This window comes from Pleurodeles waltl, chromosome 3_1 (assembly GCF_031143425.1).
Source record: "Pleurodeles waltl isolate 20211129_DDA chromosome 3_1, aPleWal1.hap1.20221129, whole genome shotgun sequence".
NCBI classification, from domain to species: Eukaryota; Metazoa; Chordata; class Amphibia; order Caudata; family Salamandridae; genus Pleurodeles; species Pleurodeles waltl.
The window spans coordinates 1,987,833,264-1,987,857,373 of record NC_090440.1 but is presented as its reverse complement, the minus strand read 5'-3'; the positions used below and the strand labels follow the sequence as shown (position 1 = coordinate 1,987,857,373).

Genomic DNA, 24,110 nt, shown 5'->3' with positions numbered 1-24,110 from the left:
CATTGGGGACAGTGAAGTTGCAACAATCAAATAATGGTTGGAATAAGCCATCTGGTCTAATATTCTAGCAAATGTCGTTTTTTTGGCTTTCCTGTTTAATTTAAAGCATTCTTACCTCATTGAACGAAATGTTGAGCTGTCAGCATAGGCGTCGTTCCTCTGCTGTCACATTAGTTAAATGCCCTGTCCCCTCGCTTTTGTCAATAACTCTCAACAGAAGACGTTTAATGATCCCTTTGGGCCCCTAATAATGTTCTCGTATGCTATATTAGAACACTGCAAGATTGATAGCCTCATGAAGAAAATCGGAATGCCAGCAGCTTTTAAACAGTAGAATAATCCCTGTACCTTGAAAATGGTAAAGCTGCAATGTGTGGAACCCTGGAGGCCGCCATTTTGGAGTTCAAACATGCCCCAATGCCGGGGAAACGAGGTGGGTGGGTTGGCGGCAGAGCGTGAATTGGAGAAGGTTCCGCTCTGGCGGCAGGCCAGTTGAGTGCTTCAAAACTTTGCCTAATCTTGGCTTTATAGGAGCCAGGAGCGTAGCCCGACTGCCTTCCCAGCAATGTCCTTTTTTAAAATAATGAAATAAATAGATAAGTAAATATAAAAACAAAAAACAAAGTAAGACTAAATTGTGGTACCCTCTAGCCTGCTGGAAGAGGGGATGTGGACTGTTTTTCGCCTTCAACTTGAGCCTGTCGTGCTGAAGCAATACTTTAGTTAGCGGCATAGACCACAGCAGCAGTTTTTAAAGTCTGTATCACTTACCATCTGAGAGCTAAGCCAGATGGCAGCAAAAATGCTGTTGTGACATCTTCCTGTGCCACTGGAACAGAGTGGCATAGCGTTATAAAAAGTTTCTGAAGAAAGAAACTGGAACTAGTGGGGCATATTTAAGAGAGGCTTGCACTGCAGTTGCGTGACTTCTAGTGACGCAACAGCGGTCAGACCTTTTAACCATATCTAGGAGATCACGCAAAGCCACTTGGCGTGGCTTTGAATAGTCCCGTAGATAGTGATTAAGGCAAGGCATTGTAAAGCGGTGCGCTGGCTTACTCTGCATTAGGGAGGCGATCCAAGGGCTTTGCAGTGTGTGTTCCAACGCAACACCCATGTTGTTAGACGCATCCCCAAATTTACAGAGCCATGTAAATCTGGGAATGCACCAACACCTTACCCCTCCCCAGGGGAGGGTCAGTGAGGAGAAATATCTTTATTTCTCTTTGTTGTTTCCCCTTTCTATGTGTGCTGCGTTTTGCAGCACGCATAGGAAAAGGGAAAAGCCTCCCAAGATTGTTTTTGTGTAGGAAGGTGCCTCTTCCTTCACAAAAACAATTTTGCCTACAACGCAGACAACCTTGCACCATGGTGCAAGGTTGCCGGCGCTGGCTCTAGGCAGTCAAAATGGCTCCAGCGCAGTGGAAAAGGACAGTATTGCATACATATAACACATTATTGCCCGTTTTCTTTGACACAGGGCACAGCAATGTGACTTGCTGTGCTGCCCTGCGCCAAAATGTCGTAAATCTGCCCCAGTGTTTGTAAGTGTCAGAGAGTTGTTGCAGAAAAGCCCTGATCTGGAAAGGAAGGGCAGAGTTGTATTTATGAAACAACTGTCTTTTGTTGATGGCTGTTCCTTTCTTCATTTGAGGAAGGGCTGGATGACGGATACATTCACTGAAATGTTCGGTTCCTATTCTGAAGAATACTAGGATCAAAATTGTCCCGACAAGGATTCACTCCCCGGTGAACGGAATCTTCTGTACAAGAAAAATAAACCGTGTTTTGGATACTTCTATAATACAGAGATGCCTAAAAGTCATGGGGCCTGGAAAAGCTGCATATGTTCAAAGCGGCTGGTAGGACAAGGTGTTGCTGATGTGAAGGCTTTCTTTGATGTCCAGGTATTCAGAGCTCATCTGAAAGTGGTAGGTTCCGTTGTAACCCGTGGTTCCTGCGGAATGCCATCGCCTTGTAAGGGTCTTACACGTGAACTGGGGGAGAGTTACTTTGTTTGGGGAGACTGATTGAAGACATTGCCATACATTTGATCTGTGGTGCAACTTTTCAAAATGTAAAGGTAGGTTGCTTGCTACACCTTTTGTTTCCATACTTGCAAACCTACCAGGTCGTTTCTCATTCACTAGCAATCAGTATCACGCTTTCGGCACATTGAAAGGTCATAATCTGAACCAAATATTCTGATTGAAAACTGTCTTCCTGCAAAATCCTGTGGAACCTGCCGTTTTGTTTCAAGTTTTCCCCATTTTCCCTTGTGTAAGGCATTGCAGTAGTCCAAATGAGTGCTAATTAATGCTCTGCCTCTTAACATGTAAATCGATTTGCGTCAGGAAGTTGAACATCTCACCAAGATATCTGAGGATGAAACTACCAGAGAAATCCATGTCTTGGCTTGAGCTTCAAAATGAAGGCTGTGAACAAGAATAATTCCCAGTGTTTTCACCACCTACACTTTCAGCACAGTATGATGTGAACTCAGAGGGCAAGTGTGTGCTGCTTTACTTGAACAGAGTAAGCGCTCTGGTGATTCTGTCCGATCTCCAGTAAAATGCACCCACTTCGTGCAGTCTGATAATGCGTAGCCATCTTGAAATGGTAATAATTGTCATTTAGTGCAGTGCCGAAAGCTCTGGAAGTAACGGTAGACTGTCTTTTTTGTGAGTTTACCAACTGTTTCTCTTACTTTTTAAACAAGTTAAAATGTGTTTGTTGCGGTAAACGAGAGCAGGAAAGGAAAGTATGGCTGCCGTTTCTTTACCTGTTTGAACTTTAACTTTCATACTGTAGTCCTCTGTCTGTTTCAGGAGCAGCCAACAGGTAACCTGTGTGTGTGTGTGTGTCTGTGTGTGAGACAGGGCCGGGAAAAGGCAGGCTGAATTTGATTGGTGGCTGATTTCTGATATGCACATTTTTAAAGCATTGTGTCACCCGAGTTCTAGGGAGAACTCTTTCTTGCACAGAAATGCACGCGCATCTGCTGAATGCATTTTTTGTGGTCTTATCTATATATTTATATGTTTTTTGACTTGATGCCCAACAGGTGCTTACTGTAGGTAAGAAGGGTTTCCACTTTTTCTGTCTGTGTGAGCTGGAAGTGGTTCAGGCAAGACTATACTTTCAGGGATCATTTCTATAGTTTTTAACTGAGGAAATGTGTTCGAAAGTGTCTGGTCTTCGCTAACCACGAGGAAGAGTTGTAGTGTTTTCTTCTGAGCGCGAAGCCAGTGGACAGTGTTGCATTTGTGCAGCTGCTGTCTGCTATTGATGAACGTTCCTCTCTTCTTTTACGAAGAACTGGAGGAAGGAAACACAAACTGAGTGGTTAGCTTCTTGTTTCAGTTTAAGAGAGTACAGCATTTTAAACTTCTTTTCTTGGATATTTGATGGTTGCCAGATTCTCACTTGACTTGTATTTGCAATCACCTCTTTTGGGCTTTTTTGGGGCTTTCTTTTATAAACTGAGCTTTTCAAACGGTCTTTCTAATCGTAATTTGGTACATTTAAGTAAGGAGGGTCTTTTCAAATGGACCCGGGGAAGGGGAAGATTTACTCACCTCTTACGCAACTCAGCAGGACAACTTGAGGATAAAACGTAGAGAAACAAAGATATTTCTCCTTGTTGCTCCTCAGTTGGGAAGGCGTACGCGTTCCCAGGTTTACTACTCTTAGTAAATCTGGGAATGCATGAAAGAGCATGGGTGGATGCCTAAGATCACCCACTCCCTACCCATGGAACGCCTTCCCGGCAAACAGTAACGCAAGGCAGCGACTTGCGCTGCCATGGGTTACTCTAGATTTATTAAGACATGCAATGCCACGCAAGGTGGCCTTGCGTGGTTTAGTAAACCTCACTGATGCCCTGGTGTTGCCTTACGCTGTGATAACGCAAGAGTTTCATAAATCTGGGCCTCTATGTTTGATCTATTTTTAGAGTTTAGACATCTTCCACACAATTAGTGCCGCTCAGTGGCTTATCGCCCTGTCGAATTGACGTGGGGAAAAGGGGCTTTCTAATGCTAGTTAGTCTTTTTAGACTAAAACCAAGAGTAACACCCTGGTCACAGGTCCTAAAATGTATAAGGCTGTTGAGGATCTTAGACCGATGAGGACAAAGAACGCCGTCTTGGGCATTTGCTAAGGTGTTGCACGGGGACTCGCATAGCACAAAGTAACGTAAGCGTAAAGGATTGCATCTGATTACTTACCATAAAAGCCTGTAGGCGCAGCAGAAAATCATTCAGCTTCCCAGGAACGCTCGCACAACCTCTAGTACATCAAGGGCTAGATGTCTTAGGACATTGGAATTTTTTAAGATTCATTGGGGACAGTGAAGTTGCAACAATCAAATAATGGTTGGAATAAGCCATCTGGTCTAATATTCTAGCAAATGTCGTTTTGTTGGCTTTCCTGTTTAATTTAAAGCATTCTTACCTCATTGAACGAAATGTTGAGCTGTCAGCATAGGCGTCGTTCCTCTGCTGTCACATTAGTTAAATGCCCTGTCCCCTCGCTTTTGTCAATAACTCTCAACAGAAGACGTTTAATGATCCCTTTGGGCCCCTAATAATGTTCTCGTATGCTATATTAGAACACTGCAAGATTGATAGCCTCATGAAGAAAATCGGAATGCCAGCAGCTTTTAAACAGTAGAATAATCCCTGTACCTTGAAAATGGTAAAGCTGCAATGTGTGGAACCCCGGAGGCCGCCATTTTGGAGTTCAAACATGCCCCAATGCCGGGGAAACGAGGTGGGTGGGTTGGCGGCAGAGCGTGAATTGGAGAAGGTTCCGCTCTGGCGGCAGGCCAGTTGAGTGCTTCAAAACTTTGCCTAATCTTGGCTTTATAGGAGCCAGGAGCGTAGCCCGACTGCCTTCCCAGCAATGTCCTTTTTTAAAATAATGAAATAAATAGATAAGTAAATATAAAAACAAAAAACAAAGTAAGACTAAATTGTGGTACCCTCTAGCCTGCTGGAAGAGGGGATGTGGACTGTTTTTCGCCTTCAACTTGAGCCTGTCGTGCTGAAGCAATACTTTAGTTAGCGGCATAGACCACAGCAGCAGTTTTTAAAGTCTGTATCACTTACCATCTGAGAGCTAAGCCAGATGGCAGCAAAAATGCTGTTGTGACATCTTCCTGTGCCATTGGAACAGAGTGGCATAGCGTTATAAAAAGTTTCTGAAGAAAGAAACTGGAACTAGTGGGGCATATTTAAGAGAGGCTTGCACTGCAGTTGCGTGACTTCTAGTGACGCAACAGCGGTCAGACCTTTAACCATATCTAGGAGATCACGCAAAGCCACTTGGCGTGGCTTTGAATAGTCCCGTAGATAGTGATTAAGGCAAGGCATTGTAAAGCGGTGCGCTGGCTTACTCTGCATTAGGGAGGCGATCCAAGGGCTTTGCAGTGTGTGTTCCAACGCAACACCCATGTTGTTAGACGCATCCCCAAATTTACAGAGCCATGTAAATCTGGGAATGCACCAACACCTTACCCCTCCCCAGGGGAGGGTCAGTGAGGAGAAATATCTTTATTTCTCTTTGTTGTTTCCCCTTTCTATGTGTGCTGCGTTTTGCAGCACGCATAGGAAAAGGGAAAAGCCTCCCAAGATTGTTTTTGTGTAGGAAGGTGCCTCTTCCTTCACAAAAACAATTTTGCCTACAACGCAGACAACCTTGCACCATGGTGCAAGGTTGCCGGCGCTGGCTCTAGGCAGTCAAAATGGCTCCAGCGCAGTGGAAAAGGACAGTATTGCATACATATAACACATTATTGCCCGTTTTCTTTGACACAGGGCACAGCAATGTGACTTGCTGTGCTGCCCTGCGCCAAAATGTCGTAAATCTGCCCCAGTGTTTGTAAGTGTCAGAGAGTTGTTGCAGAAAAGCCCTGATCTGGAAAGGAAGGGCAGAGTTGTATTTATGAAACAACTGTCTTTTGTTGATGGCTGTTCCTTTCTTCATTTGAGGAAGGGCTGGATGACGGATACATTCACTGAAATGTTCGGTTCCTATTCTGAAGAATACTAGGATCAAAATTGTCCCGACAAGGATTCACTCCCCGGTGAACGGAATCTTCTGTACAAGAAAAATAAACCGTGTTTTGGATACTTCTATAATACAGAGATGCCTAAAAGTCATGGGGCCTGGAAAAGCTGCATATGTTCAAAGCGGCTGGTAGGACAAGGTGTTGCTGATGTGAAGGCTTTCTTTGATGTCCAGGTATTCAGAGCTCATCTGAAAGTGGTAGGTTCCGTTGTAACCCGTGGTTCCTGCGGAATGCCATCGCCTTGTAAGGGTCTTACACATGAACTGGGGGAGAGTTACTTTGTTTGGGGAGACTGATTGAAGACATTGCCATACATTTGATCTGTGGTGCAACTTTTCAAAATGTAAAGGTAGGTTGCTTGCTACACCGTTTGTTTCCATACTTGCAAACCTACCAGGTCGTTTCTCATTCACTAGCAATCAGTATCACGCTTTTGGCACATTGAAAGGTCATAATCTGAACCAAATATTCTGATTGAAAACTGTCTTCCTGCAAAATCCTGTGGAACCTGCCGTTTTGTTTCAAGTTTTCCCCATTTTCCCTTGTGTAAGGCATTGCAGTAGTCCAAATGAGTGCTAATTAATGCTCTGCCTCTTAACATGTAAATCGATTTGCGTCAGGAAGTTGAACATCTCACCAAGATATCTGAGGATGAAACTACCAGAGAAATCCATGTCTTGGCTTGAGCTTCAAAATGAAGGCTGTGAACAAGAATAATTCCCAGTGTTTTCACCACCTACACTTTCAGCACAGTATGATGTGAACTCAGAGGGCAAGTGTGTGCTGCTTTACTTGAACAGAGTAAGCGCTCTGGTGATTCTGTCCGATCTCCAGTAAAATTCACCCACTTCGTGCAGTCTGATAATGCGTAGCCATCTTGAAATGGTAATAATTGTCATTTAGTGCAGTGCCGAAAGCTCTGGAAGTAACGGTAGATTGTCTTTTTTGTGAGTTTACCAACTGTTTCTCTTACTTTTTAAACAAGTTAAAATGTGTTTGTTGCGGTAAACGAGAGCAGGAAAGGAAAGTATGGCTGCCGTTTCTTTACCTGTTTGAACTTTAACTTTCATACTGTAGTCCTCTGTCTGTTTCAGGAGCAGCCAACAGGTAACCTGTGTGTGTGTGTGTGTCTGTGTGTGAGACAGGGCCGGGAAAAGGCAGGCTGAATTTGATTGGTGGCTGATTTCTGATATGCAAATTTTTAAAGCATTGTGTCACCCGAGTTCTAGGGAGAACTCTTTCTTGCACAGAAATGCACGCGCATCTGCTGAATGCTATTTTGTGGTCTTATCTATATATTTATATGTTTTTTGACTTGATGCCCAACAGGTGCTTACTGTAGGTAAGAAGGGTTTCCACTTTTTCTGTCTGTGTGAGCTGGAAGTGGTTCAGGCAAGACTATACTTTCAGGGATCATTTCTATAGTTTTTAACTGAGGAAATGTGTTCGAAAGTGTCTGGTCTTCGCTAACCACGAGGAAGAGTTGTAGTGTTTTCTTCTGAGCGCGAAGCCAGTGGACAGTGTTGCATTTGTGCAGCTGCTGTCTGCTATTGATGAACGTTCCTCTCTTCTTTTACGAAGAACTGGAGGAAGGAAACACAAACTGAGTGGTTAGCTTCTTGTTTCAGTTTAAGAGAGTACAGCATTTTAAACTTCTTTTCTTGGATATTTGATGGTTGCCAGATTCTCACTTGACTTGTATTTGCAATCACCTCTTTTGGGCTTTTTTGGGGCTTTCTTTTATAAACTGAGCTTTTCAAACGGTCTTTCTAATCGTAATTTGGTACATTTAAGTAAGGAGGGTCTTTTCAAATGGACCCGGGGAAGGGGAAGATTTACTCACCTCTTACGCAACTCAGCAGGACAACTTGAGGATAAAACGTAGAGAAACAAAGATATTTCTCCTTGTTGCTCCTCAGTTGGGAAGGCGTACGCGTTCCCAGGTTTACTACTCTTAGTAAATCTGGGAATGCATGAAAGAGCATGGGTGGATGCCTAAGATCACCCACTCCCTACCCATGGAACGCCTTCCCGGCAAACAGTAACGCAAGGCAGCGACTTGCGCTGCCATGGGTTACTCTAGATTTATTAAGACATGCAATGCCACGCAAGGTGGCCTTGCGTGGTTTAGTAAACCTCACTGATGCCCTGGTGTTGCCTTACGCTGTGATAACGCAAGCGTTTCATAAATCTGGGCCTCTATGTTTGATCTATTTTTAGAGTTTAGACATCTTCCACACAATTAGTGCCGCTCAGTGGCTTATCGCCCTGTCGAATTGACGTGGGGAAAAGGGGCTTTCTAATGCTAGTTAGTCTTTTTAGACTAAAACCAAGAGTAACACCCTGGTCACAGGTCCTAAAATGTATAAGGCTGTTGAGGATCTTAGACCGATGAGGACAAAGAACGCCGTCTTGGGCATTTGCTAAGGTGTTGCACGGGGACTCGCATAGCACAAAGTAACGTAAGCGTAAAGGATTGCATCTGATTACTTACCATAAAAGCCTGTAGGCGCAGCAGAAAATCATTCAGCTTCCCAGGAACGCTCGCACAACCTCTAGTACATCAAGGGCTAGATGTCTTAGGACATTGGAATTTTTTAAGATTCATTGGGGACAGTGAAGTTGCAACAATCAAATAATGGTTGGAATAAGCCATCTGGTCTAATATTCTAGCAAATGTCGTTTTTTTGGCTTTCCTGTTTAATTTAAAGCATTCTTACCTCATTGAACGAAATGTTGAGCTGTCAGCATAGGCGTCGTTCCTCTGCTGTCACATTAGTTAAATGCCCTGTCCCCTCGCTTTTGTCAATAACTCTCAACAGAAGACGTTTAATGATCCCTTTGGGCCCCTAATAATGTTCTCGTATGCTATATTAGAACACTGCAAGATTGATAGCCTCATGAAGAAAATCGGAATGCCAGCAGCTTTTAAACAGTAGAATAATCCCTGTACCTTGAAAATGGTAAAGCTGCAATGTGTGGAACCCCGGAGGCCGCCATTTTGGAGTTCAAACATGCCCCAATGCCGGGGAAACGAGGTGGGTGGGTTGGCGGCAGAGCGTGAATTGGAGAAGGTTCCGCTCTGGCGGCAGGCCAGTTGAGTGCTTCAAAACTTTGCCTAATCTTGGCTTTATAGGAGCCAGGAGCGTAGCCCGACTGCCTTCCCAGCAATGTCCTTTTTTTAAATAATGAAATAAATAGATAAGTAAATATAAAAACAAAAAACAAAGTAAGACTAAATTGTGGTACCCTCTAGCCTGCTGGAAGAGTGGATGTGGACTGTTTTTCGCCTTCAACTTGAGCCTGTCGTGCTGAAGCAATACTTTAGTTAGCGGCATAGACCACAGCAGCAGTTTTTAAAGTCTGTATCACTTACCATCTGAGAGCTAAGCCAGATGGCAGCAAAAATGCTGTTGTGACATCTTCCTGTGCCACTGGAACAGAGTGGCATAGCGTTATAAAAAGTTTCTGAAGAAAGAAACTGGAACTAGTGGGGCATATTTAAGAGAGGCTTGCACTGCAGTTGCGTGACTTCTAGTGACGCAACAGCGGTCAGACCTTTTAACCATATCTAGGAGATCACGCAAAGCCACTTGGCGTGGCTTTGAATAGTCCCGTAGATAGTGATTAAGGCAAGGCATTGTAAAGCGGTGCGCTGGCTTACTCTGCATTAGGGAGGCGATCCAAGGGCTTTGCAGTGTGTGTTCCAACGCAACACCCATGTTGTTAGACGCATCCCCAAATTTACAGAGCCATGTAAATCTGGGAATGCACCAACACCTTACCCCTCCCCAGGGGAGGGTCAGTGAGGAGAAATATCTTTATTTCTCTTTGTTGTTTCCCCTTTCTATGTGTGCTGCGTTTTGCAGCACGCATAGGAAAAGGGAAAAGCCTCCCAAGATTGTTTTTGTGTAGGAAGGTGCCTCTTCCTTCACAAAAACAATTTTGCCTACAACGCAGACAACCTTGCACCATGGTGCAAGGTTGCCGGCGCTGGCTCTAGGCAGTCAAAATGGCTCCAGCGCAGTGGAAAAGGACAGTATTGCATACATATAACACATTATTGCCCGTTTTCTTTGACACAGGGCACAGCAATGTGACTTGCTGTGCTGCCCTGCGCCAAAATGTCGTAAATCTGCCCCAGTGTTTGTAAGTGTCAGAGAGTTGTTGCAGAAAAGCCCTGATCTGGAAAGGAAGGGCAGAGTTGTATTTATGAAACAACTGTCTTTTGTTGATGGCTGTTCCTTTCTTCATTTGAGGAAGGGCTGGATGACGGATACATTCACTGAAATGTTCGGTTCCTATTCTGAAGAATACTAGGATCAAAATTGTCCCGACAAGGATTCACTCCCCGGTGAACGGAATCTTCTGTACAAGAAAAATAAACCGTGTTTTGGATACTTCTATAATACAGAGATGCCTAAAAGTCATGGGGCCTGGAAAAGCTGCATATGTTCAAAGCGGCTGGTAGGACAAGGTGTTGCTGATGTGAAGGCTTTCTTTGATGTCCAGGTATTCAGAGCTCATCTGAAAGTGGTAGGTTCCGTTGTAACCCGTGGTTCCTGCGGAATGCCATCGCCTTGTAAGGGTCTTACACGTGAACTGGGGGAGAGTTACTTTGTTTGGGGAGACTGATTGAAGACATTGCCATACATTTGATCTGTGGTGCAACTTTTCAAAATGTAAAGGTAGGTTGCTTGCTACACCTTTTGTTTCCATACTTGCAAACCTACCAGGTCGTTTCTCATTCACTAGCAATCAGTATCACGCTTTTGGCACATTGAAAGGTCATAATCTGAACCAAATATTCTGATTGAAAACTGTCTTCCTGCAAAATCCTGTGGAACCTGCCGTTTTGTTTCAAGTTTTCCCCATTTTCCCTTGTGTAAGGCATTGCAGTAGTCCAAATGAGTGCTAATTAATGCTCTGCCTCTTAACATGTAAATCGATTTGCGTCAGGAAGTTGAACATCTCACCAAGATATCTGAGGATGAAACTACCAGAGAAATCCATGTCTTGGCTTGAGCTTCAAAATGAAGGCTGTGAACAAGAATAATTCCCAGTGTTTTCACCACCTACACTTTCAGCACAGTATGATGTGAACTCAGAGGGCAAGTGTGTGCTGCTTTACTTGAACAGAGTAAGCGCTCTGGTGATTCTGTCCGATCTCCAGTAAAATTCACCCACTTCGTGCAGTCTGATAATGCGTAGCCATCTTGAAATGGTAATAATTGTCATTTAGTGCAGTGCCGAAAGCTCTGGAAGTAACGGTAGACTGTCTTTTTTGTGAGTTTACCAACTGTTTCTCTTACTTTTTAAACAAGTTAAAATGTGTTTGTTGCGGTAAACGAGAGCAGGAAAGGAAAGTATGGCTGCCGTTTCTTTACCTGTTTGAACTTTAACTTTCATACTGTAGTCCTCTGTCTGTTTCAGGAGCAGCCAACAGGTAACCTGTGTGTGTGTGTGTGTCTGTGTGTGAGACAGGGCCGGGAAAAGGCAGGCTGAATTTGATTGGTGGCTGATTTCTGATATGCAAATTTTTAAAGCATTGTGTCACCCGAGTTCTAGGGAGAACTCTTTCTTGCACAGAAATGCACGCGCATCTGCTGAATGCTATTTTGTGGTCTTATCTATATATTTATATGTTTTTTGACTTGATGCCCAACAGGTGCTTACTGTAGGTAAGAAGGGTTTCCACTTTTTCTGTCTGTGTGAGCTGGAAGTGGTTCAGGCAAGACTATACTTTCAGGGATCATTTCTATAGTTTTTAACTGAGGAAATGTGTTCGAAAGTGTCTGGTCTTCGCTAACCACGAGGAAGAGTTGTAGTGTTTTCTTCTGAGCGCGAAGCCAGTGGACAGTGTTGCATTTGTGCAGCTGCTGTCTGCTATTGATGAACGTTCCTCTCTTCTTTTACGAAGAACTGGAGGAAGGAAACACAAACTGAGTGGTTAGCTTCTTGTTTCAGTTTAAGAGAGTACAGCATTTTAAACTTCTTTTCTTGGATATTTGATGGTTGCCAGATTCTCACTTGACTTGTATTTGCAATCGCCTCTTTTGGGCTTTTTTGGGGCTTTCTTTTATAAACTGAGCTTTTCAAACGGTCTTTCTAATCGTAATTTGGTACATTTAAGTAAGGAGGGTCTTTTCAAATGGACCCGGGGAAGGGGAAGATTTACTCACCTCTTACGCAACTCAGCAGGACAACTTGAGGATAAAACGTAGAGAAACAAAGATATTTCTCCTTGTTGCTCCTCAGTTGGGAAGGCGTACGCGTTCCCAGGTTTACTACTCTTAGTAAATCTGGGAATGCATGAAAGAGCATGGGTGGATGCCTAAGATCACCCACTCCCTACCCATGGAACGCCTTCCCGGCAAACAGTAACGCAAGGCAGCGACTTGCGCTGCCATGGGTTACTCTAGATTTATTAAGACATGCAATGCCACGCAAGGTGGCCTTGCGTGGTTTAGTAAACCTCACTGATGCCCTGGTGTTGCCTTACGCTGTGATAACGCAAGCGTTTCATAAATCTGGGCCTCTATGTTTGATCTATTTTTAGAGTTTAGACATCTTCCACACAATTAGTGCCGCTCAGTGGCTTATCGCCCTGTCGAATTGACGTGGGGAAAAGGGGCTTTCTAATGCTAGTTAGTCTTTTTAGACTAAAACCAAGAGTAACACCCTGGTCACAGGTCCTAAAATGTATAAGGCTGTTGAGGATCTTAGACCGATGAGGACAAAGAACGCCGTCTTGGGCATTTGCTAAGGTGTTGCACGGGGACTCGCATAGCACAAAGTAACGTAAGCGTAAAGGATTGCATCTGATTACTTACCATAAAAGCCTGTAGGCGCAGCAGAAAATCATTCAGCTTCCCAGGAACGCTCGCACAACCTCTAGTACATCAAGGGCTAGATGTCTTAGGACATTGGAATTTTTTAAGATTCATTGGGGACAGTGAAGTTGCAACAATCAAATAATGGTTGGAATAAGCCATCTGGTCTAATATTCTAGCAAATGTCGTTTTTTTGGCTTTCCTGTTTAATTTAAAGCATTCTTACCTCATTGAACGAAATGTTGAGCTGTCAGCATAGGCGTCGTTCCTCTGCTGTCACATTAGTTAAATGCCCTGTCCCCTCGCTTTTGTCAATAACTCTCAACAGAAGACGTTTAATGATCCCTTTGGGCCCCTAATAATGTTCTCGTATGCTATATTAGAACACTGCAAGATTGATAGCCTCATGAAGAAAATCGGAATGCCAGCAGCTTTTAAACAGTAGAATAATCCCTGTACCTTGAAAATGGTAAAGCTGCAATGTGTGGAACCCCGGAGGCCGCCATTTTGGAGTTCAAACATGCCCCAATGCCGGGGAAACGAGGTGGGTGGGTTGGCGGCAGAGCGTGAATTGGAGAAGGTTCCGCTCTGGCGGCAGGCCAGTTGAGTGCTTCAAAACTTTGCCTAATCTTGGCTTTATAGGAGCCAGGAGCGTAGCCCGACTGCCTTCCCAGCAATGTCCTTTTTTAAAATAATGAAATAAATAGATAAGTAAATATAAAAACAAAAAACAAAGTAAGACTAAATTGTGGTACCCTCTAGCCTGCTGGAAGAGGGGATGTGGACTGTTTTTCGCCTTCAACTTGAGCCTGTCGTGCTGAAGCAATACTTTAGTTAGCGGCATAGACCACAGCAGCAGTTTTTAAAGTCTGTATCACTTACCATCTGAGAGCTAAGCCAGATGGCAGCAAAAATGCTGTTGTGACATCTTCCTGTGCCACTGGAACAGAGTGGCATAGCGTTATAAAAAGTTTCTGAAGAAAGAAACTGGAACTAGTGGGGCATATTTAAGAGAGGCTTGCACTGCAGTTGCGTGACTTCTAGTGACGCAACAGCGGTCAGACCTTTTAACCATATCTAGGAGATCACGCAAAGCCACTTGGCGTGGCTTTGAATAGTCCCGTAGATAGTGATTAAGGCAAGGCATTGTAAAGCGGTGCGCTGGCTTACTCTGCATTAGGGAGGCGATCCAAGGGCTTTGCAGTGTGTGTTCCAACGCAACACCCATGTTGTTAGACGCATCCCCAAATTTACAGAGCCATGTAAATCTGGGAATGCACCAACACCTTATCCCTCCCCAGGGGAGGGTCAATGAGGAGAAATATCTTTATTTCTCTTTGTTGTTTCCCCTTTCTATGTGTGCTGCGTTTTGCAGCACGCATAGGAAAAGGGAAAAGCCTCCCAAGATTGTTTTTGTGTAGGAAGGTGCCTCTTCCTTCACAAAAACAATTTTGCCTACAACGCAGACAACCTTGCACCATGGTGCAAGGTTGCCGGCGCTGGCTCTAGGCAGTCAAAATGGCTCCAGCGCAGTGGAAAAGGACAGTATTGCATACATATAACACATTATTGCCCGTTTTCTTTGACACAGGGCACAGCAATGTGACTTGCTGTGCTGCCCTGCGCCAAAATGTCGTAAATCTGCTCCAGTGTTTGTAAGTGTCAGAGAGTTGTTGCAGAAAAGCCCTGATCTGGAAAGGAAGGGCAGAGTTGTATTTATGAAACAACTGTCTTTTGTTGATGGCTGTTCCTTTCTTCATTTGAGGAAGGGCTGGATGACGGATACATTCACTGAAATGTTCGGTTCCTATTCTGAAGAATACTAGGATCAAAATTGTCCCGACAAGGATTCACTCCCCGGTGAACGGAATCTTCTGTACAAGAAAAATAAACCGTGTTTTGGATACTTCTATAATACAGAGATGCCTAAAAGTCATGGGGCTTGGAAAAGCTGCATATGTTCAAAGCGGCTGGTAGGACAAGGTGTTGCTGATGTGAAGGCTTTCTTTGATGTCCAGGTATTCAGAGCTCATCTGAAAGTGGTAGGTTCCGTTGTAACCCGTGGTTCCTGCGGAATGCCATCGCCTTGTAAGGGTCTTACACGTGAACTGGGGGAGAGTTACTTTGTTTGGGGAGACTGATTGAAGACATTGCCATACATTTGATCTGTGGTGCAACTTTTTAAAATGTAAAGGTAGGTTGCTTGCTACACCTTTTGGTTTCCATACTTGCAAACCTACCAGGTCGTTTCTCATTCACTAGCAATCAGTATCACGCTTTCGGCACATTGAAAGGTCATAATCTGAACCAAATATTCTGATTGAAAACTGTCTTCCTGCAAAATCCTGTGGAACCTGCCGTTTTGTTTCAAGTTTTCCCCATTTTCCCTTGTGTAAGGCATTGCAGTAGTCCAAATGAGTGCTAATTAATGCTCTGCCTCTTAACATGTAAATCGATTTGCGTCAGGAAGTTGAACATCTCACCAAGATATCTGAGGATGAAACTACCAGAGAAATCCATGTCTTGGCTCGAGCTTCAAAATGAAGGCTGTGAACAAGAATAATTCCCAGTGTTTTCACCACCTACACTTTCAGCACAGTATGATGTGAACTCAGAGGGCAAGTGTGTGCTGCTTTACTTGAACAGAGTAAGCGCTCTGGTGATTCTGTCCGATCTCCAGTAAAATGCACCCACTTCGTGCAGTCTGATAATGCGTAGCCATCTTGAAATGGTAATAATTGTCATTTAGTGCAGTGCCGAAAGCTCTGGAAGTAACGGTAGACTGTCTTTTTTGTGAGTTTACCAACTGTTTCTCTTACTTTTTAAACAAGTTAAAATGTGTTTGTTGCGGTAAACGAGAGCAGGAAAGGAAAGTATGGCTGCCGTTTCTTTACCTGTTTGAACTTTAACTTTCATACTGTAGTCCTCTGTCTGTTTCAGGAGCAGCCAACAGGTAACCTGTGTGTGTGTGTGTGTGTCTGTGTGTGAGACAGGGCCGGGAAAAGGCAGGCTGAATTTGATTGGTGGCTGATTTCTGATATGCAAATTTTTAAAGCATTGTGTCACCCGAGTTCTAGGGAGAACTCTTTCTTGCACAGAAATGCACGCGCATCTGCTGAATGCTATTTTGTGGTCTTATCTATATATTTATATGTTTTTTGACTTGATGCCCAACAGGTGCTTACTGTAGGTAAGAAGGGTTTCCACTTTTTCTGTCTGTGTGAGCTGGAAGTGGTTCAGGCAAGACTATACTTTCAGGGATCATTTCTATAGTTTTTAACTGAGGAAATGTGTTCAAAAGTGTCTGGTCTTCGCTAACCACGAGGAAGAGTTGTAGTGTTTTCTTCTGAGCGCGAAGCCAGTGGACAGTGTTGCATTTGTGCAGCTGCTGTCTGCTATTGATAAACATTCCTTTCTTCTTTTACGAAGAACTGGAGGAAGGAAACACAAACTGAGTGGTTAGCTTCTTGTTTCAGTTTAAGAGAGTACAGCATTTTAAACTTCTTTTCTTGGATATTTGATGGTTGCCAGATTCTCACTTGACTTGTATTTGCAATCACCTCTTTTGGGCTTTTTTGGGGCTTTCTTTTATAAACTGAGCTTTTCAAACGGTCTTTCTTATCGTAATTTGGTACATTTAAGTAAGGAGGGTCTTTTCAAATGGACCCGAGGAAGGGGAAGATTTACTCACCTCTTACGCAACTCAGCAGGACAACTTGAGGATAAAACGTAGAGAAACAAAGATATTTCTCCTTGTTGCTCCTCAGTTGGGAAGGCGTACGCGTTCCCAGGTTTACTACTCTTAGTAAATCTGGGAATGCATGAAAGAGCATGGGTGGATGCCTAAGATCACCCACTCCCTACCCATGGAACGCCTTCCCGGCAAACAGTAACGCAAGGCAGCGACTTGCGCTGCTATGGGTTACTCTGGATTTATTAAGACATGCAATGCCACGCAAGGTGGCCTTGCGTGGTTTAGTAAACCTCACTGATGCCCTGGTGTTGCCTTACGCTGTGATAACGCAAGCGTTTCATAAATCTGGGCCTCTATGTTTGATCTATTTTTAGAGTTTAGACATCTTCCACACAATTAGTGCCGCTCAGTGGCTTATCGCCCTGTCGAATTGACGTGGGGAAAAGGGGCTTTCTAATGCTAGTTAGTCTTTTTAGACTAAAACCAAGAGTAACACCCTGGTCACAGGTCCTAAAATGTATAAGGCTGTTGAGGATCTTAGACCGATGAGGACAAAGAACGCCGTCTTGGGCATTTGCTAAGGTGTTGCACGGGGACTCGCATAGCACAAAGTAACGTAAGCGTAAAGGATTGCATCTGATTACTTACCATAAAAGCCTGTAGGCGCAGCAGAAAATCATTCAGCTTCCCAGGAACGCTCGCACAACCTCTAGTACATCAAGGGCTAGATGTCTTAGGACATTGGAATTTTTTAAGATTCATTGGGGACAGTGAAGTTGCAACAATCAAATAATGGTTGGAATAAGCCATCTGGTCTAATATTCTAGCAAATGTCGTTTTTTTGGCTTTCCTGTTTAATTTAAAGCATTCTTACCTCATTGAACGAAATGTTGAGCTGTCAGCATAGGCGTCGTTCCTCTGCTGTCACATTAGTTAAATGCCCTGTCCCCTCGCTTTTGTCAATAACTCTCAACAGAAGACGTTTAATGATCCCTTTGGGCCCCTAATAATGTTCTCGTATGCTATATTAGAACACTGCAAGATTGATAGCCTCATGAAGAAAATCGGAATGCCAGCAGCTTTTAAACAGTAGAATAATCCCTGTACCTTGAAAATGGTAAAGCTGCAATGTGTGGAACCCCGGAGGCCGCCATTTTGGAGTTCAAACATGCCCCAATGCCGGGGAAACGAGGTGGGTGGGTTGGCGGCAGAGCGTGAATTGGAGAAGGTTCCGCTCTGGCGGCAGGCCAGTTGAGTGCTTCAAAACTTTGCCTAATCTTGGCTTTATAGGAGCCAGGAGCGTAGCCCGACTGCCTTCCCAGCAATGTCCTTTTTTAAAATAATGAAATAAATAGATAAGTAAATATAAAAACAAAAAACAAAGTAAGACTAAATTGTGGTACCCTCTAGCCTGCTGGAAGAGGGGATGTGGACTGTTTTTCGCCTTCAACTTGAGCCTGTCGTGCTGAAGCAATACTTTAGTTAGCGGCATAGACCACAGCAGCAGTTTTTAAAGTCTGTATCACTTACCATCTGAGAGCTAAGCCAGATGGCAGCAAAAATGCTGTTGTGACATCTTCCTGTGCCACTGGAACAGAGTGGCATAGCGTTATAAAAAGTTTCTGAAGAAAGAAACTGGAACTAGTGGGGCATATTTAAGAGAGGCTTGCACTGCAGTTGCGTGACTTCTAGTGACGCAACAGCGGTCAGACCTTTTAACCATATCTAGGAGATCACGCAAAGCCACTTGGCGTGGCTTTGAATAGTCCCGTAGATAGTGATTAAGGCAAGGCATTGTAAAGCGGTGCGCTGGCTTACTCTGCATTAGGGAGGCGATCCAAGGGCTTTGCAGTGTGTGTTCCAACGCAACACCCATGTTGTTAGACGCATCCCCAAATTTACAGAGCCATGTAAATCTGGGAATGCACCAACACCTTACCCCTCCCCAGGGGAGGGTCAGTGAGGAGAAATATCTTTATTTCTCTTTGTTGTTTCCCCTTTCTATGTGTGCTGCGTTTTGCAGCACGCATAGGAAAAGGGAAAAGCCTCCCAAGATTGTTTTTGTGTAGGAAGGTGCCTCTTCCTTCACAAAAACAATTTTGCCTACAACGCAGACAACCTTGCACCATGGTGCAAGGTTGCCGGCGCTGGCTGTAGGCAGTCAAAATGGCTCCAGCGCAGTGGAAAAGGACAGTATTGCATACATATAACACATTATTGCCCGTTTTCTTTGACACAGGGCACAGCAATGTGACTTGCTGTGCTGCCCTGCGCCAAAATGTCGTAAATCTGCCCCAGTGTTTGTAAGTGTCAGAGAGTTGTTGCAGAAAAGCCCTGATCTGGAAAGGAAGGGCAGAGTTGTATTTATGAAACAACTGTCTTTTGTTGATGGCTGTTCCTTTCTTCATTTGAGGAAGGGCTGGATGACGGATACATTCACTGAAATGTTCGGTTCCTATTCTGAAGAATACTAGGATCAAAATTGTCCCGACAAGGATTCACTCCCCGGTGAACGGAATCTTCTGTACAAGAAAAATAAACCGTGTTTTGGATACTTCTATAATACAGAGATGCCTAAAAGTCATTGGGGCCTGGAAAAGCTGCATATGTTCAAAGCGGCTGGTAGGACAAGGTGTTGCTGATGTGAAGGCTTTCTTTGATGTCCAGGTATTCAGAGCTCATCTGAAAGTGGTAGGTTCCGTTGTAACCCGTGGTTCCTGTGCAATGCCATCGCCTTGTAAGGGTCTTACACGTGAACTGGGGGAGAGTTACTTTGTTTGGGGAGACTGATTGAAGACATTGCCATACATTTGATCTGTGGTGCAACTTTTCAAAATGTAAAGGTAGGTTGCTTGCTACACCTTTTGTTTCCATACTTGCAAACCTACCAGGTCGTTTCTCATTCACTAGCAATCAGTATCACGCTTTCGGCACATTGAAAGGTCATAATCTGAACCAAATATTCTGATTGAAAACTGTCTTCCTGCAAAATCCTGTGGAACCTGCCGTTTTGTTTCAAGTTTTCCCCATTTTCCCTTGTGTAAGGCATTGCAGTAGTCCAAATGAGTGCTAATTAATGCTCTGCCTCTTAACATGTAAATCGATTTGTGTCAGGAAGTTGAACATCTCACCAAGATATTTGAGGATGAAACTACCAGAGAAATCCATGTCTTGGCTCGAGCTTCAAAATGAAGGCTGTGAACAAGAATAATTCCCAGTGTTTTCACCACCTACACTTTCAGCACAGTATGATGTGAACTCAGAGGGCACGTGTGTGCTGCTTTACTTGAACAGAGTAAGCGCTCTGGTGATTCTGTCCGATCTCCAGTAAAATGCACCCACTTCGTGCAGTCTGATAATGCGTAGCCATCTTGAAATGGTAATAATTGTCATTTAGTGAAGTGCCGAAAGCTCTGGAAGTAACGGTAGACTGTCTTTTTTGTGAGTTTACCAACTGTTTCTCTTACTTTTTAAACAAGTTAAAATGTGTTTGTTGCGGTAAACGAGAGCAGGAAAGGAAAGTATGGCTGCCGTTTCTTTACCTGTTTGAACTTTAACTTTCATACTGTAGTCCTCTGTCTGTTTCAGGAGCAGCCAACAGGTAACCTGTGTGTGTGTGTGTGTCTGTGTGTCTGTGTGTGAGACAGGGCCGGGAAAAGGCAGGCTGAATTTGATTGGTGGCTGATTTCTGATATGCAAATTTTTAAAGCATTGTGTCACCCGAGTTCTAGGGAGAACTCTTTCTTGCACAGAAATGCACGCACATCTGCTGAATGCTATTTTGTGGTCTTATCTATATATTTATATGTTTTTTGACTTGATGCCCAACAGGTGCTTACTGTAGGTAAGAAGGGTTTCCACTTTTTCTGTCTGTGTGAGCTGGAAGTGGTTCAGGCAAGACTATACTTTCAGGGATCATTTCTATAGTTTTTAACTGAGGAAATGTGTTCGAAAGTGCCTGGTCTTCGCTAACCACGAGGAAGAGTTGTAGTGTTTTCTTCTGAGCGCGAAGCCAGTGGACAGTGTTGCATTTGTGCAGCTGCTGTCTGCTATTGATGAACGTTCCTCTCTTCTTTTACGAAGAACTGGAGGAAGGAAACACATAATGAGTGGTTAGCTTCTTGTTTCAGTTTAAGAGAGTACAGCATTTTAAACTTCTTTTCTTGGATATTTGATGGTTGCCAGATTCTCACTTGATTTGTATTTGCAATCACCTCTTTTGAGCTTTTTGGGGGCTTTCTTTTATAAACTGAGCTTTTCAAACGGTCTTACGAAGATTTACTCACCTTTTACGCAACAAACGTAGAGAAACAAAGATATTTCTCCTTGTTGCTCCTCAGTTGGGAAGGCGTACGCGTTCCCAGGTTTATTACTCTTAGTAAATCTGGGAATGCATGAAAGAGCATGGGTGGATGCCTAAGATCACCCACTCCCTACCCATGGAACGCCTTCCCGGCAAACAGTAACGCAAGGCAGCGACTTGCGCTGCCATGGGTTACTCTAGATTTATTAAGACATGCAGGCCCATATTTATACTTTTTGACGCTAAACTGCGCTAACGCAGTTTAGCGTCAAAAATTTTTGCGCCGTCTAACGCCATTCTGAAGCACCATGCGGGCGCCGTATTTATGGAATGGCGTTAGACGGCGCAATCAGACCGGCGCTGCCTGGTTTGCGTGGGAAAAAACCACGTAGACCAGACAGCGCCGGCGTAGGGGGAAAATGGCGTATGGGCGTCTTAAAATGGGGCAAGTCAGGTTACGTCGAAAAAATCGTCGTAACCCGACTTGCGCCATTTTTTTTCGACGCCCATCCCCCATCAACATGACTCCTATCATTGTAAAGATAGGAGTCATGCCCCCTTGCCCAATGGCCATGCCCAGGGGACTTCTGTCCCCTGGGCATGGTCATTGGGCATAGTGGCATGTAGGGGGGCACAAATCAGGCCCCCCTATGCCACAAAAAATAAAAAAAAAAATACTTACCTGAACTTACCTTAATGTCCATGGGATGGGTCCCTCCGTCCTTGGGTGTCCTCCTGGGGTGGCCAACGGTGGCAGGGGGGGTCCCTGGGGGCAGGGGAGGGCACTCTGGGCTCATTTTGAGCCCACTTGTCCCTTAACGCCATGCCTGACCCAGGCGTTAAAAAGCGGCGCAAATGCGCCGTTTTTAGCCACGCCCACTCCCGGGCGTCTCTTTTGCCCGGGAGTATAAATACCACGTAAAGGCCTGGGAGTCATTTTTTAAGACGGGAACGCCTCCCTTGCATATCATTAACGCAAGGAAGGGGTTCACGCTAAAAAATGACGCACATTCCGGGAACTTTGGCGCTAGACGCCTCTAACGCCATAGTATAAATATGGCGTTAGTTGGCGTTAGTTTAGCGTCGAATTTGCGTCGAAAAAAACGACGCAAATTCGGCGCAAACGGAGTATAAATACGGGCCGCAATGCCACGCAAGGTGGCCTTGCGTGGTTTAGTAAACCTCACTGATGCCCTGGTGTTGCCTTACGCTGTGATAACGCAAGCGTTTCATAAATCTGGGCCTCTATGTTTGATCTATTTTTAGAGTTTAGACATCTTCCACACAATTAGTGCCGCTCAGTGGCTTATCGCCCTGTCGAATTGACGTGGGGAAAAGGGGCTTTCTAATACTAGTTAGTCTTTTTAGACTAAAACCAAGAGTAACACCCTGGTCACAGGTCCTAAAATGTATAAGGCTGTTGAGGATCTTAGACCGATGAGGACAAAGAACGCCGTCTTGGGTATTTGCTAAGGTGTTGCACGGGGACTCGCATAGCACAAAGTAACGTAAGCGTAAAGGATTGCATCTGATTACTTACCATAAAAGCCTGTAGGCGCAGCAGAAAATCATTCAGCTTCCCAGGAACGCTCGCACAACCTCTAGTACATCAAGGGCTAGATGTCTTAGGACATTGGAATTTTTTAAGATTCATTGGGGACAGTGAAGTTGCAACAATCAAATAATGGTTGGAATAAGCCATCTGGTCTAATATTCTAGCAAATGTCGTTTTTTTGGCTTTCCTGTTTAATTTAAAGCATTCTTACCTCATTGAACGAAATGTTGAGCTGTCAGCATAGGCGTAGTTCCTCTGCTGTCACATTAGGTAAATGCCCTGTCCCCTCGCTTTTGTCAATAACTCTCAACAGAAGACGTTTAGGCCCATATTTATACTTTTTGACGCTAAACTGCGCTAACGCAGTTTAGCGTCAAAAAATTTTGCGCCGTCTAACGCCATTCTGAAGCGCCATGCGGGCGCCGTATTTATGGAATGGCGTTAGACGGCGCAATCAGACCGGCGCTGCCTGGTTTGCGTGGGAAAAAACCACGTAGACCAGACAGCGCCGGCGTAGGGGGAAAATGGCGTATGGGCGTCTTAAAATGGGGCAAGTCAGGTTACGTCGAAAAAAACGTCGTAACCCGACTTGCGCCATTTTTTTTCGACGCCCATCCCCCATCAACATGACTCCTATCATTGGAGTCATGCCCCCTTGCCCAATGGCCATGCCCAGGGGACTTCTGTCCCCTGGGCATGGTCATTGGGCATAGTGGCATGTAGGGGGGCACAAATCAGGCCCCCCTATGCCTCAAAAAAAAAAAAAAAAAAATACTTACCTGAACTTACCTTAATGTCCATGGGATGGGTCCCTCCGTCCTTGGGTGTCCTCCTGGGGTGGCCAAGGGTGGCAGGGGGGGTCCCTGGGGGCAGGGGAGGGCACTCTGGGCTCATTTTGAGCCCACTTGTCCCTTAACGCCATGCCTGACCCAGGCGTTAAAAAGCGGCGCAAATGCGCCGTTTTTAGCCACGCCGACTCCCGGGCGTCTCTTTTGCCCGGGAGTATAAATACCACGTAAAGGCCTGGGAGTCATTTTTTAAGACGGGAACGCCTCCCTTGCATATCATTAACGCAAGGAAGGGGTTCACGCTAAAAAATGACGCACATTCCGGGAACTTTGGCGCTAGACGCCTCTAACGCCATAGTATAAATATGGCGTTAGTTGGCGTTAGTTTAGCGTCGAATTTGCGTCGAAAAAAACGACGCAAATTCGGCGCAAACGGAGTATAAATACGGGCCTTAATGATCTCTTTGGGCCCCTAATAATGTTCTCGTATGCTATATTAGAACATTGCAAGATTGATAGCCTCATGAAGAAAATCGGAATGCCAGCAGCTTTTAAACAGTAGAATAATCCCTGTACCTTGAAAATGGTAAAGCTGCAATGTGTGGAACCCCGGAGGCCGCCATTTTGGAGTTCAAACATGCCCCAATGCCGGGGAAACGAGGTGGGTGGGTTGGCGGCAGAGCGTGAATTGGAGAAGGTTCCGCTCTGGCGGCAGGCCAGTTGAGTGCTTCAAAACTTTGCCTAATCTTGGCTTTATAGGAGCCAGGAGCGTAGCCCGACTGCCTTCCCAGCAATGTCCTTTTTTAAAATAATGAAATAAATAGATAAGTAAATATAAAAACAAAAAACAAAGTAAGACTAAAT

The 24,110-nt window shown here is 44.5% G+C and overlaps 5 non-coding genes across 5 annotated transcripts; all 5 read left to right on the top strand.

Moving 5' to 3' along the window:
- The first annotated feature begins 3,129 nt into the window (after positions 1 to 3,129).
- LOC138286002 (small nucleolar RNA U3) lies at positions 3,130 to 3,347 on the top strand. Its single transcript, XR_011201701.1, has one exon. It is a non-coding gene; the product is annotated as a small nucleolar RNA U3 (small nucleolar RNA).
- A 4,120-nt stretch (positions 3,348 to 7,467) lies between these two features.
- Positions 7,468 to 7,685, top strand: LOC138286001 (small nucleolar RNA U3). Its single transcript, XR_011201700.1, has one exon. It is a non-coding gene; the product is annotated as a small nucleolar RNA U3 (small nucleolar RNA).
- Positions 7,686 to 11,806: 4,121 nt separating this feature from the next.
- LOC138286000 (small nucleolar RNA U3) lies at positions 11,807 to 12,024 on the top strand. The gene has a single exon (XR_011201699.1). It is a non-coding gene; the product is annotated as a small nucleolar RNA U3 (small nucleolar RNA).
- Positions 12,025 to 16,148: 4,124 nt separating this feature from the next.
- Positions 16,149 to 16,366, top strand: LOC138286179 (small nucleolar RNA U3). The gene has a single exon (XR_011201869.1). It is a non-coding gene; the product is annotated as a small nucleolar RNA U3 (small nucleolar RNA).
- Positions 16,367 to 20,496: 4,130 nt separating this feature from the next.
- On the top strand, positions 20,497 to 20,714 carry LOC138286155 (small nucleolar RNA U3). Its single transcript, XR_011201847.1, has one exon. It is a non-coding gene; the product is annotated as a small nucleolar RNA U3 (small nucleolar RNA).
- Positions 20,715 to 24,110: the final 3,396 nt, after the last annotated feature.